We start from the raw sequence: 16,230 nt of genomic DNA, 5'->3' as shown, positions 1-16,230 counted from the left end.
ACATGTATATGTGACATAAAATAAAACAACACAACATGCATCAAACCCTATAGGCCGAAACTCACATGACCTAAACATAAGAAATACCAAAAAATCTCATTCACATCCACATGGACCCTAACATGTTTCTACACCCTCTTTTTTTTAGGTACCATAATATTACCATTAGCATGGAATAAATTAATCAAACCATCTTAAATCATACAGACAAGGCCGAAACACCCTTAGTGCCATTACAAAATTATACCACCAACTTTTCGTGCTTTTGAGAAAATAATACATTAGGTTTGTAACAAAAGCATACAACAATAATCCTTAGCATATTTCAATGAAATTCAAATAAAATAAAAATCATGAGGAAAAATCTAAATGCATAGAAACAAACCATGGAAAATTCCTAATATGTCCAAAACAATAAACAAGATTTTTCCCATGACTAACTATAGAACAATGCCACAAACTAACCACATAAAATACCAAGCCACACGCCTAGGTCAAATCCTTCATGCATCAAAATAAAATAAAAACATCAATCCATATAACCGAAGAAAACATAATAACAATAGGGCTAAAGGTTCATTACCTCTCTTGATTATAAAATCAAGAACACAAAATATTCACCACCTCAACCAACCTCTAGGGATTCGAAACCCACAAAAGAAAAACAATAATATCAACATGAATACTAGAGATTAAAATAAAAATATGTGGATATAGAGGAGAGGATTTAATTCACTAAAAATCAAAGACACTCACCTATGACTTCAAGGTTCTCTTCTTCTCTTCTCCTTCTTTCTCTTCTCTCTCTCTCTCTCTTCTCTTGCACGCCAGCCCAAGGAGCAATATGCTCTTCTATTTTCTTTCTTTCCTTTTTATCTAACCCTAAAGAAAACTAGCCTAATGGGAATGGGTAAGTTTCATATTTTTAATTATTTTCATTTATTTTTATTTGATTTTTATCTTGATTGTAGAAAAATAAAGAGTGCATAAAAGATGACAACTATTTTCCTGTTTTAACTATAATTACTAAGGTGCATCACTACCTATCATGCACCTTGGTGCATTCAACCAAAACTCATTTTATTCACAAATTAAATTAATAAATAAACAAAACAATTATCAATTAAATTCACACAATTTCTACCAAACAATTCTAACAATTAAAAAAAACAATTCATAACACTTAACAATTAAATAAACAAAGCACAAAATAAAATAAAAAATTGGTGCGCTACAATTATCTTTCTAATTTTGTTGAATTTAAATAATTAAGAGAATCAAATTCAAATAATTATTTAAAGTTGAGATATTTAAAATCTCAACCAACTAAAAGATATTTTATTTTCCTAATAAAAATAAGATAAGATAATTAATTTTACAAATTCAAACAATTTAAAAATCAATTAAATATAAGATATTTAGCAAGCTTATATGAATTTTTATTAAGCACCTCACTTGGTGCTCAAGCTAGGGCCGGCGACAACAAGGTTGCTAGCACACAGGGGCGTGGGACTCTTGTAATGCCCTACTTCCTTAGAGCCGTTACTAAGTGAGTTTTAAGACAAAACAGTGTGCAAAGAACTCGCTAACCGAGGTTTTGAAACAAAAGTGTGACTAATTAAAAGTTAAGGCTGTAATCTTAGAAAAATGCGTTGTTTCAATAAAACTTCTAGTATTAAACATTTGGGATCCCAAAATAAGGTTTGAAAACTATTTACATCTTAAAATAAGTTTACAATTGATCAGTTATAAAAATCATAGATTATTACAGCCATTTTCGAATAAACCCCCAACCAAAGCAGTCGGGCAGGCCAAACATGTACGCGTCGCTTCACGCTCTCCGTACTCATGGTTGGTTGACTCAGTCATTGCCCTTACCTGCAACACAGAGCACACGTGAGCCGAAGCCCAGCAAGAAAACTCATGCAGAACCTAACATATGCAATTTATACAGTTTATCATATCAGATAATCCACAGATAAACAAGTCAATCATTAGACTAAGCAAACACGGCCATGCCGCCCCAGAACCCTTACCACAGCCTGGGGTCTCGGTCCTCACCGTAAGGATCTCACATTTATCCTCTGGGTCCTACCCTGACTATAAGCATCCCATGTGCTAAGTGTTACTTCCGGCCCCACTGCCGTTCTCGGCCTTGCCGCCCTCGGCCATAGCCGTTCATTTCACTATAATCATATATAGCATAAATCAAACAACATTCAAACAAATATCAATTCATTTAAATCTGCACCCTAACATGTAATGCAATATAGGGCCGTGCCCGGAAATCATCTCATCATGCAATATAGGGCCGTGCCCCGCAATCACACTATGGGCCCACGCCCTATCCTACGGGTGTTATAGTTTTCTTACCTGTACTCCGAGCTTCCTGATGCACTAAAGCCGCGAGCACGGTCCTCTAGCACGAGCCTCTCCAATATCCTAGTCACAACACACATGAAACATCCTTTAATACTAATCAATTCAAAACCACTTCCCGGGACCAATCCCACACTCTCGGGACTCCCAAATTCCTAAAACAATTCATCGGAAACATCTCCCGAACCCCCGGAGCAAAAGCTCAAATTTGCAAAATTTCCCATCCCGAAAAAGGCGTAGCGCCGCGGCGCTACCCGCAAGGGCCGCGGCGCCCAGAGAAGTCAGAGAGCTCCCTGACTGCAAACAGCCTCGCGCCGCGGCGCCCAAGAACAGGGCCGCGGCGCTCCTTCGCGAACCCAGAAAAACTGGGTTTTTCCTCTGCATTTCATCATCCAAAACACTCCCAAATCATCCCAAACTCACACCTAAGCCCCAAAATCACTTCAAAACCTCAAATGAACCACCCAACAACCCATAAACACTAGCATCAAGATCAAAACATAATCACACTCAAAATCCACCCTTTGATTTCTAATTTCAGCAAACTCAAACAAAACTTAAAACTTAACTCATGCATTTAAATTCCTCAAATCAAAAAAATAGAAACAAACCTAAAGATTGCATAAAATCCTTACCTCAAGAGAGAATTCAACCTTTAAGCTTCCTTGATTCTCCCCCTAAATCCTTCAAGTTTCAGCTCCCTTCTTCTCTTCTTCCTCTTCTTCTTCTCATTGCCCTAACTTTCCTTCTCTTTATTTTTAACAAAGCCATCAAATAACCCAAATGCCCAAACCGTGTACCCTATAATCCCAGCTGAAAATTGTCTAAACCCCTTGCCAAATGACCATGCTACCCCTCCAAATAATCCTTTCCCAACTAAGTCCTCAAGGGCACTCTAGTCCTTTCACTAATATTTCAATTCTACCATTTTCCAACTAAACTTGTTACTCACAGCAGTAACTAATGGTTACCCAGGTTACTCAATCATTAATAACCATAACCCGCTAAATCTCAACTTAACCATATAATTCCCAAGGTACCCCTAGGCTCCTCCCGAGCCGGGTATAGAAATCCCGTTGTGACTTTTAAGTTAATTTGCTCTCTAGGACTGTCTCGGCACGTGCATCACAATAATAACACCACACTCACGTGGTACAATTCACAGGATACAATTATCACATATATGTCCTCAGCGGGCTAAAATTACCAATTTACCCCTATCATGCAAACGGGGTCCACATGCATATTTATTTCACCTAACATGCATACTAACCACGTAGTCATGCATCTCGAATGTTCAATTAGTCATATAACATGCTTTAAATCATAATCAAGCATTTAACTCATAAAATCACACATAAATCCCAACATGCCCTCCTGGCACACTAATCAAGGCCCTTAAGCCTTATTAGCGATTTTGGGTCGTTACAACTCTGGTGTGGCAATGCGCAAGTGTGCATGGTGCAGGGGCGTGGGGCTTAGGCACGCACGGATGGGCGCAAACGCACTCGCGGTTGGGTGGTGCATAGGAGCTCGGTTGTGCACCTTATGTGGTACGTGGCTCGGGTTCCATTTCTTTATTTTCTCCTTCTGATCAGAATATTCACAATAGTAAAAAAAAATTACAAAAAATTCTCATGCCCCAAAGTGGCTTACACAAGATCTAAGAAAAATTAAAATTCAATTCCTAACCCAATAGTACCATATAATTAACGACTTATCATTCAACCACACACTCATAAAATAAAACCATCCATTCAAGGATGATAGTGGTCGCAGCCATAGTGCTTTACAACCTGTCAAATCTCACAAATTTCCAAAACGTCTCAAACCCCTTTCCGCTTGATTTTGTAACCTCCATAGACATAATAAGAGTTAAAATCATATCTCCAACAGCCATATCACATTATGGCTTTTTGAAATTCATACTCAAATGTGTAACTATTAATCTACACATTATTGGGTAATATTTGATAGTTACAAATTTGTAACTAAATTGTAACTCCAAAATATGTTACATTTGGACACACACATGTGTCTAATTTTGTAACACTCAATACTATGTTACAATGTGTGACAAATCACATTTTTTCACATTATTTATTCTAACATTATATTATAAAAAATAATATAACATTCCGCACTTTGATTAAATAATAACCTTTTGTAACACTTATTTAATCAATCAAACATTATATTAAGATATAATATTCTCCCCCATTTGATTAAATTATTACTCTCTATAGGAACCATTGCATTAGTGTATAAAGTAAAATGTCTTTTGACTTGAATTTTACCTTAGTTTAATTATCACATAGTTTGTTGGAAATCTAGTTTCACTAGGCTATGTACACTTGAGACCTCAATGTCTCGCTTTGCACCTTTAATGGCCTTGTGCACTTTCCATTCACAGACGTTCTTGAGAATACTCTCAATTCTCATGAGGGCGACACCAACCCTAGGTCTATAAAGGTAGAACTCTTATTGTATTTTGTTACCCTAAAATATTTATCTTCTCAAAACTAGGTTCTATTGAAAAACCTCTCGGTTTTGACCCTCAATTTGGTAACTCATAAGTACTCATATCTCAGATGTGACTATTTTGAGTACTACTAATATTCACTTGATTGACTTGTTATTACTTATTGAACCTAACACTAGTTAAGTAACATCTCGAGGGATAGGTTACCATCAACCATGAATCTCTTTAGGGACTTTAAGTCCCATCCCTCGAGATGAGGCAAACACTAAATCTCTCATTAGTGACTTAGTGAAAGGATCCACCAAGTTTTCACTTGTTCTCATATAGGATAGTGAGATGACTCGTCTTTGAATCAATTCTCTTACATATCTGCGTCTTAGACTAATATGTCTAGACTTCCCATTATACACTCTGTTGTATGCCCGAGTCAATTTTCTTGGTTATCACAATGTATCGATATGGTGGATACATTCTCTTAGATGAGATGAATCTCTATCGAGAGATCTCTTAACCATTCAGCCTCTTTACCGGTGGTAGCTGGAGCTGTGAACTCTGCTTCCATAGTAGAGTGAGATATACAAGTTTGTTTCTTGGAACCCCAAGAAATTGCACCCCCACCAAGTGTAAATACCCAACCAGTGGTGGACAAATTGTCCCCAAGATTGGATATCCAACTTGCATATGTATACCCTTCTAAGAATGAAGGAAATTTGGAGTAGTGAAGGCTTAGTCCCTTGGTTTTCTTAAGATAACCTATGAATCTCCCAATAGCCTTCAAATGATCCACACTTGGATTACTTGTAAACCTACTAAGTTTACTTACTACAAATGCTATATCAGGTATGGTACACTAGGCAGCATACATAAGACTCCCTATAGCACTTGTGTACTCTAATTGAGCCATCGCTCTTCCTTTATTCTTCTCTAGTTTTACACTATGATCGAATGGAGTATTGACTTCTTTAACCTTAAGATGGTTAAATTTTTTCAATACTTTCTCAATATAGTGGGCTTGTCCCAAAGAAAAACCCCCATTATTTTTCTTCACTTTCATACCAAGTATAGTATCAACTTCTCCAAGATCTTTCATCTTAAAGGTTGATGATAGAAACCTCTTTGTTTCTACTATCTCTATCATGATATCACTTAAGATAAGCATGTCATCCACATATAGACAAACAATTATCACATATCCCTTACAAGTTTTGAAATACAAACACTTATCTCCATTGTTATGTCTAAATCATTTAGACAAAATGACTTGATCAAATTTCTCATGCCATTGATTTGGAGCTTGTTTCAATCCGTATAAGGATTTTACAAGTCTACAAACTTTATGCTTATTATTTGGTAGGACAACCCCTTGGGTTGTTCCATGTAGACCTCCTAATTGAGGTCACCATTAAGGAATGCCATTTTGACATCCATTTGATAAATATAGAAGTTGTGTATAGAAACCAAAGCGAACAAAATTCTTATTGAAGTTGTTCTCACAACAGACGCATATGTATCAAAATAATCAATACCCTCATTTTTCCTAAACCCTTTAGCTACTAATCTAGCTTTAAAGTTTTGGATAGTGTCATCGGTGTGTTATTTCCTTCTAAATACCCACTGATACCCAATTGGCTTAGACCCTGGTGAGAGGTCTACCAATTGCCAAATGTTATTAGAAAGAATATAATCCATCTCATCATTGATGGCTTCTTTCCAAAATTAATTATCTCTTGATTGCAAGACTTCTCTATAAGTATTAGGACCATTCTCAACAAGAAGTACAATTGGAAATTTCCTAATGACTTCTTCTCTATTTCCTTCAACCATGTAGAAAGAAATTCTTTGAGAATCTATCTCATCCAATCGTAGACTTTTCTCTTCTCTAACCCTTTGACTTCTTCTAAGTTCAATGGGTTGCTCTACAATCCTTTGAGAATTCTCCACTTGAAAATCATTTTTTCGAAGTAGATTCTTGATAACTGTTCTCAAATAACAAATTCTCCTTTAGAGATGTTGAAGTTTGAGAATTGTTGTCACATAACATATTCTCAAAAAAATCAACGTCTCTCGATTCTATCACAATATTAGACTCTAGGTCTAATAGCCTATAAGCTTCACTATTGTTGGCATAACCAACAAAAGCACACTTTATGGCTCTTGAACCTAGCTTTGTTCTATTAGGTTCATTTTTCTTGCAACGTGCAAGACACCCCCACACTTTGAAGTGCCCTATGTTAGGTTTTCTTCCTATTATATTTCACAAAATGAAATATGTGAACACAAATACCATGTGAAAATTTCTCAAGAAAATATTCACTTTTAGTTGTCTAAAATATCTTAAAATCATTTAAACAAATTTTGTGCATTTCTAAGAGTCTTTTTGAGATTCTTTTGAAAAACACCACTTTGACATCTATTGATTTTCTCATCAAAATAAATTTGAAGATGTCAATTTTTCAAACACTTAAATCAAAGAAAATAAACCCTCAATGACTTATTTAAACATATCACCATATTTAACCAAAATGAATAAAATTATCTTCAATCTTATTCACCATTGGTATAAAAATTCAAATTTGATTCTCCAATTTTTTAATGTCTCCTCATTGAGACATTGAATATTTGAGAATTATTGTCATTAAATAATTCTCAAATATTTTCTTTTTTTACCACTCTTTAAACTCCAAGTCTATAGGTCAATATGTCATCCCATAATTTGGATCCCTTAATCCATTTTCTTGCAATAGCAAGACACTTATCAAAAGATGTAACCCCCTTAGGTTCATATTTTCTATCTCATAATTTCTCAAATAATGCTCTTTATTTACAGGTAACTCATCACATTTCAACAATAATATATGATAAAACCTATGTAAATTATTATCACCTTAATAATCATATTACATGTCACACCATAATAATTATGATAATTCACATGTATGTATCAATATACTTTTATATATTAACATAATTATGTCTTAATGTAATATCACATAATTTGCCAACATATATCTATCACATTAACATGCCTTTTGAATCACATAATTTATTGTAAGTATATATTACAAATATAATACAATAATTCACATATCCACATATTTATATATTCTATTGATTCACAATATTAATATATAGTCATGCCAATTTTAAACTACCAATTTATCATGCTTAAAAATTCTCAAAAGATAATTTTCATGTCAATATATGTACTACTACCTCACATGTAGCATACATATAAGATTTACCATCTCTAGATTATGAAAAACATGTCAAAAGTTCACTTCTAAGGATTACACATTAACTTTCACAAATAGATGTGTTAACGTGTATCTCATATTATATTAACATGTTAACATCTACACAATTATTCATATATCAACATATGAAAACATGCTAATACATTAATGAAAACCTCGTCACTATTATATAAAATAGTAAAATTAGATCCATCAAACCTATCCAACCTCACTAGGTCTTGATTCATGATCTTGATGGTCTCGCCTTCCATTGAAAAAAATAAAGGGATATGCTTTTAAATATTAGAGATAATATTATTGCCTCAGTGGAAATAAGAAAAACAAAGTACAACTCTAGACAAAAAGATACAATGGACAAAGTGATTGATTAAATAAAGTTACAAATCTATTGCAAAAGATACAAATAAATATATAAAGAAGTAGAAGGAGAAAAAAAAATAGATAGAGAAACAAGATAAGAACAAGAACAATATAGAAAAGCTCTTTACACTCACACAACCAAAGTGAAGAGCATTGGGGATCACCAACTTGAGCAAGTTTTAAAACCTTTGCCCAAAAGCTTATTTCCCCTATCTCAAACACTAAGGGAACTCTCACAAATGGAAATAGCTCTTTGGAATAAACAAGTCTTTTGGTGTATTTCTAGCCAAGTGCTCTAGTGGATAGAAATTGTGTGTCTTACAAGTGAGCATTAGGCTCCTATTTATTGAGTTTTGAGTCACCTTTTGAATTTTCAAATTCCAGCAACCCCTTTGGTTGTTACCAATGTTTAACTGGATGTTTATGGAATTAAAATGAAGATTTGGGAGTTACTTGGGATGTTAGAAATGTTCAAAACTGAAAAGAGAGAATGAAATTCGGCTGTCAGCGAGCCTCGTTGCGACCAGGAGTATCAGTGGCCACAGTGCTTTTCAGCCTATCAAATTCTCAAAAATTTCCAAAACGTCCCAAACTCCTTTCCACTTGATTTTGTAACTTTCATACACATAATGGAAGTTAAAATCATATCTCCAAAAATCATATCACATTATGGCTTTGTGAAATTCAAACTCAAATGTGTAACTATCAATCTATATCTTATTGAGTAATATTTGGGAGTTACTTTTGAACAAAAAAAAACAAGGAAAGAAATAAGAATATAAATCAATATATATATATAAAATATATAATATATGTATATATCCACATAACAAAAAAAAGTGATATATATATTAATAAAGATAATGTGTAGAGAGGTTTTGATTCAAGTGTAATTAAAGAGAGAGAGAGAGAGAGAGAGAAATCGGTATAGGTGAGAAAAATTAGGGGAGTTATCTCCGCTCACCTATTTCTCTCTTCCCACTTCTCCATTTATTTAAACGTGTTATGAAAACAGTTTTAACTACAAGACTCTCTATAAATAAAAAAGGAGGAGAAGAAAAAAGAGATCGACATTTTGCATCAGGAAAGAAACAGAGAAAAAAAAATCAAATCACAGTATTTCTTCAAATTGCTCAAGGTTTCACAGGTAAATATCAATCCCTAATTTTTTTTTCTTCTCTAGCTTTCTCTTGTTGCATCATGGAATGCACTCATTCCTTTCTCTTCATCTACCATGGAATGCACTCATTCTGCCCCAAGAATTAATGGATGCACTCATCCAAAAATCTATGGAATGCACTCATTCCACTACAATTCTATGGAATATACTCATTCCCTTAAAATCTATGGAATGCACTCATTCTCCTCCAAATCTATAGAATGCATTCATTCCGCCCTTAATTTATTTTTCTTTAAAATAAAGTTGGATTGGTATGCTGTCAAAATTATCTTTAAAAATGTTAATTTTGATTGAGAACAAAAAGTAAAAATTTGGCCAAAACCTAGAACCTTATCGGATCTCAAATCAAAATAATTTCTTGAGTTAATTTCTTTGTTTTAAACAAACGAAGTCCAAATTAATTGGTGAAAAAATTTATTCACGGCAATGTTTGATAGGTCAAACTGAATGAATATGAGCATATATATATATATACGTATTGAATAATTACATGTCATAATGGAAAAGAAAATAAATTTTTATAATGATCCAAAGTCCTTGTAAAGCCCAATCTCCGTGACTAGCGAATAAAAAAAAAGCACGGTACAAAGAGCTCGGGCTCTAAAATCAAACCAAGAAAGATGGTATGTGTCCTATAGAAAAAAAAAGATTAAATACATATTCAGTAAAATACAAAGGCCTTCAATCACGTTTGACTTGTTTTCAGCCTTTTATTCACACAATGTATTAAGAGATCTAAATATATGTGTGTACCTATATGTTCGAATAATAGCATAAAAGAGGACACAATCTTGGTCAAAGAAAAAAATTCAACTATGACTTTTGAAGAAATGATGATGTGCTTTCTTCTTGTCAACATTCATTAAGAAAAATATGCTCAGTAAGCATCCATACATATGTATGAACAATGAATTACATATATACATAAAAAGTGTCTGCAAAATTCGAAAGGCACAAACGAAAAGGCAAACAGGGAAAATCATATAATCATATATTAAAAATATCTGCTACCCATGTCATACATACCCAAATATTTGCTACACTTTTCCTTCCCAAATTAAATCATGTCTCTCAAATTTGGAGAACTTTGAAGAACGCACTATGTTGAGTATGATGGATGGTATAATTAAACAAAAGATGATATTTTTTCTAAATTCAAATTGAATTTTAGAATATAAAATAATGATATTTTCTTATAAATATCTATCTCAGATCTTATCATAAATTTGAAATTTAGAGTGAAGATATTATCTTATATGAAATTTTAAATTTATTCCTTAAAATTTTTGGAATAATCAATAAAAATATTGGTCAAATAACCTCTTTATATATAAAACAAATTATTGATAAAAAAATATAAAGAGATTTCAAGACATAAAATTTTCAAAAAAGAAAAAATGACAAAATTCTATAACCATGTAAATGGTATAAATTTTTCAAATCCCAAATGAGCTCATTAAAGCATCTAAAATGATAACATCCATTTTAAATGGTATCTCAAAGAGGTCTTTTACCTCAAAATTCAAAAGTGCGCTAAAATAACTTCAAAACTTTATAAAATGGTATTTTTAAAGAGGTCTTTCGTCTAAAAATTCAAAACATCTCTAAAATAAGAATAACCAAATTTCAAAGTGAGGTTGTCAACCTCAAAATTCTGAAATATCTCAAATCGTTTGAACTACGTTTGATTTGATTCCTCTAAAGGATATGTAGGCAACTTAGTCGCTAAAACTAAGTGCAGTCACATGAACCACAAATTCTCAAAAATCTCAAATATCAAACAGAACTCTCAAAATTCCATAAAATGCCATTCACCTCAGCATTTTTCATAACTTCCAAAATACTAAAAGATTCCATGATATGGTCATCTATCGAAATTTCATAAATTTCTAAAAATATCATGAATTCTTATAAATGGTCATTTACCGGAATTCTTCCACTCATTTTCCAAAATATCTATTTAGAACTACAAGTGACTTGATCCTTCATATAGAAGGTATGTAGGCAGCTTAGTCAGTCAAATTTACTAAGTGCAGTCGCAATTCCAAATTCCTCAAAATTACACAAGTAATTAATATCATCATAATTGGAATCAAAAAATTTTCCTTTAAATACAAAGGGTAGTAATTAAGAGATTATTCTTATAAGCTTAGATGGGCCGAACTCAAACTAATAAAGTCTTATGCTATAAAATCGGCATAGGTGAAATTGTGTTTGACATTAATTTTAATACATTAAATTTGAAATTTTTATCTAACATGATTTTTGGCACACCCGGTGGGACTCATTCTTCTTTTCATCTCCAAATATGATGACTTTACAAAATCAAAATTTTAGTGCTAACCTTGTTGTTTATATTACAGGAGGAAAATTACACCACAAGTTATTGTTTACTTCCATTAGTTACCAACTGTCGGCACTAACAATGGACAGAAGCCTAAGAGGAATCAGATTTTGGACTCATTCTCTATTGGCAGGGTGCCTATCACTTACAATGTACCCAAACCAATGTTGAACTTGAAACCCACTACCGAAACTCGGGAAGCCTGTAAAGGCAAGGTTGCTAGAGGCACCACCAAAACTCAGGAAGCCTTGAAAGGCAAGGTAGCTAAGGGTTTCAAAAAGAGGCAAAATCGCTCAATCAAAAGAAACAATGCCAAAATTGCAAAAGCTTCTACATCATTGCTTTATGAGGTAGTCAAAACTACAAAAGAAAAATCACTACCAATCATGGGTTACTTAGTTAACAATCAAAGGGAATCGAACCAACAATCTGTTTAGATTATGATTGGTTATATCCCAATCAACTTGCCCACAATGGCATCTGTGATGGTCACTTCGGTCATGGATGAAGAAATTGCACCAACTCCCCAAACTTTGAGGATCACCAAGGCAACAAAATATTCATCTACACCAAGTACTCCCAAAATGTCAAAGCTAGTAAAAGGTGACTCCATTATGCCCAAAGTTGGAATACTGGCTAAATCTGCACAGTCAGAAATTCCAACAAAAAGGTCATCTAGTCATCAAAGACAGCAACAACCACTCATGAAAAAGACTAGGCATTCGTTGGTTCACCTAATATTAGATGGAGGGTTAAAGACATTTTCCTCTTTCCCAAAGAGGGCTAGAATTTCACATTCGTGAGTCCCTAAAGCAAACACTTGCTCGTTCTTCGATAAAAGAGAAGGATGGTCAACAACTCAAAAGGGACAAAGTGAATGGGTATTTCTTCCTGGGTACCAACCCACAAGATTTGAACAAAATAACGAGTCTACACCCTACACAGGACCTATAACTCGTTCAAGAGCTCGTAGTATGAGCAAAACGGGTACTGAAAAATCTTTAAAATCCTCGACTGAAGAAGTGGAAAGTAGTATGTCAGAAGCCTCCATAAAGGATATTTATTTCAGTGATCAAGAAGAGGTGGTTCCCAATGAGCTCATTTCTCAGTTTGAAGCACTAACAATCGGCAGTGATAAAAATATGCCAGTGTTAGTAACTGGGGCAATGAGTCCAGAAGAGGAGGTGCAAGAGCTTCGCAAGAGATTAGCGAAAATAGATGAAGAAGTTGCTCGACTTTCTACACAATTAGCACAACAAGCTAATGTTAATGCATCAAAACAAAAGAAGCTGAAGTTGGGCAAAATTCTTCATCCTAAATACCTCCGCCAACCAGTATGCAACCTCTGCCAGTCAATGTGCAATCACCACCAGCCGATGCGCAACCATCATCAAATTTGAAAACTTTGATCATGGAAAGTATTCGAGAGTACCAGGTTGCAACAAGCATGCCTATCCTTGGGTATCACAAACCTTATCGAGCCTACTATGATCAAATTTTGTTTCCAGCAAACTACATCCGACAAAAATTTGAAAAGTTTGATGGAATCGAAGGGTCTTCCCATGAACATCTGGCATATTTCACCTCTGCATGCAGTGAATCCGCTCAGTTAGATGCACTTTTGATAAGACAATTTGTGCAATCACTAAAGAGAGCAGCCTTTACATGGTATACCCAACTTCCACCAGGGTCCATAAATACTTGGGATGATATGCAAAAGGCCTTTTTAGCACAATTTGTCAGTTTGAGAAAGGCGATAAACATCCATGATCTGGTGGAAACCAAACAAAGGCCTAATGAAAATGCAAACGAATTCATTACAAGATGGAGAAGTCTCAATCTCCAATGCCTAGAAAGGCTAATGGAACAAGTTGTAGTTTCGATGTGTGCTAGGAACCTCAACCCTGAGGTGGCCACTTTTGTTGGCACAATAGAACCTAAAACCTTTAATGAGCTAGTGCCAAAAGCATGTAATGTGGATATTCAAATTTCTCGGCAAAAGGGTGGCTTACAAAAGTCCTACCCAAAAATTGATAACAAAAGGGCACCGAAGAAAGAGGAGTCAATGGCCACCTTTGTTAATGTTGACAATAATAAGGATAAGGGGAAAACGCGAGAGCCACCAAAGAAATTAACTCTCAAAGAAAGAAAAGAAGTAAAATATTCATTTGATGATGAAGATGTTGAATATATTTTTGATGAGTTAATAAAATCCAAAGCTATTAAGCTCCCTGGACCTAAAAGACCTAACGAAGTCATCAAGACTAATCATCCAAATTATTGGCGGATATCACAGAATTGTCAGCCATCCGATGAAGGACTGTTATGTCCTCAAAAACATCATTGAAGGCATGATTAAAAGAAAAGAGATTGAGACTGACTCTTCTTTTGCGAATGCAACTTCATTAATTGAAAATGACCAACTGTTACATAGAGATGTAATTTCTATAGCATTTGAAGTTGATAAAGAAGTTACAATACTTCAAGCTCATTCCAATATGCCAAAGTCAGGAAATCCAAATATTTCTACTTTGTATGAACTTACGATGGAACCAAATCTGGAGTTGTAGGATGACTGGTTCGATAGTGAAGAAGAATTAGAAAGTACGTGGCAGACATGTTCTCGAAAAAAATCTACTAAAGTTCAAGGTTCATCCTTAATAAAAAATATTTCCTCTGAAAGTTCTGGAGTCAAATGTTGGGGCAAAAAGCATTAACACCTATTGAAGATACAGTGACAACCATGATGATGAGTTTCACCTTACCATTACGAAAGATTGATCAGTCACTTCCCAATGGAAAAATGCATATATCAATAAATTTTGGTAAAAATGTCAAAACAAACAAAGGGTTGTTTCTCTTAGCAAACGATCCTCAACTGATATAACTCCAAAAGCCTTCAAGATGGAAAAGAAAAAATTACATGTTAAGAAACAAAAACAAATCACAATTAATCAAAATAGTGATTGTTTAAAGGCCTCATTTGAGCCTGATGAGTTAACAATAGAGGAACGAAGGATGTTTCTTGGTGATGAAACAAGTACATCGACCCCACGGGTGTCGGTATTCAAAAGACTCAAAGCAGGCACATCAACTCCACGAGTGTCAGCATTTGAGAGGCTTGAATTTCCATCTGTTTTTCAACCAAAGGCATTCAGAAAGAATAAGAAATGGCAGTTAAAGTAAAAGAAACATTTGAAAATTACTTCTCACCAAAATGAGGGGTACGAAGCAGAAGAGGATCAAGAAGATGTGTTGCAAGTTAACTATCTTTCTTTTGAAGAAAGTTTAGCTGTAGATGAAGAAAACTCAAGCTCAAACTCTTCAGAAGATTTTGTGGATATCATTCAACCAGCACCTCAAGAACTAGAAGACAGGGGGCAAGCAACAGTTGATGATTTAACAAAACTCAATCCTGGTACCGAGGATGATCCAAAGCCTATATATGTCAGTCATTATTAAGTGAAGAGGAATTGCAAAAGTACAAACAACTCCTTTATGAATACAAAGGTGTGTTTTCCTAGGGGTATCAAGATATGCCAGGCTTGGATCCAAATGTTGTTGTACATAGGTTGGCAGTATCAAAAGATGTTCCACCTGTGAAATAATCTCAAAGAAGAATTTGACCAAAGTTAATCCCAAAAATTGAAGCAGAAATCAACAAATTGATAAGAGTTGGCTTCAAGAAGTTAAATACCCAACTTGGCTTGCAAACATTGTCCCCGTGTTAAAGAAAAATGGGCAAATTTGTATATGTGTGGATTATCGAGATCTCAACCGTGCCTGCCCAAAAGATGAATTCCCACTGCCCATTATGGAATTGCTAGTAGATGCTACTACTGGATTTAATGCATTATCATTCATGGATGGTTTTTCTATGTATAATCAAATTAAAATGGCACCTAAAGATGAAGAGCTCATCGCTTTTTGAACACCAAAAGGCAATTATTGTTACACCGTCATGCCATTTGGGCTTAAAAATGCAGAGGGAACCTACCAAAGGACAATGACCACTGTCTTTGAAGACATGCTTCACAATACTATCGAATGTTATGTCGATGATTTGGTGGTGAAAACTAAAGAAAGGAGAAATCATCTTAATGACATACGACGAGTCTTTAATAGACTTAGGAAACATCAACTCAAGATGAATTCTTTAAAATGTACTTTTGGGGTAACATCAGGAAAGTTCCTCGGGTTTGTTGTTAGACATCGAGGAATTGAAATTGAC

The sequence above is a fragment of the Humulus lupulus genome, chromosome 2, assembly GCF_963169125.1.
Source record: "Humulus lupulus chromosome 2, drHumLupu1.1, whole genome shotgun sequence".
Lineage (NCBI taxonomy): Eukaryota > Viridiplantae > Streptophyta > Magnoliopsida > Rosales > Cannabaceae > Humulus > Humulus lupulus.
The sequence above is the reverse complement of the archived record's forward strand: the minus strand, read 5'-3'. Positions refer to the sequence as shown.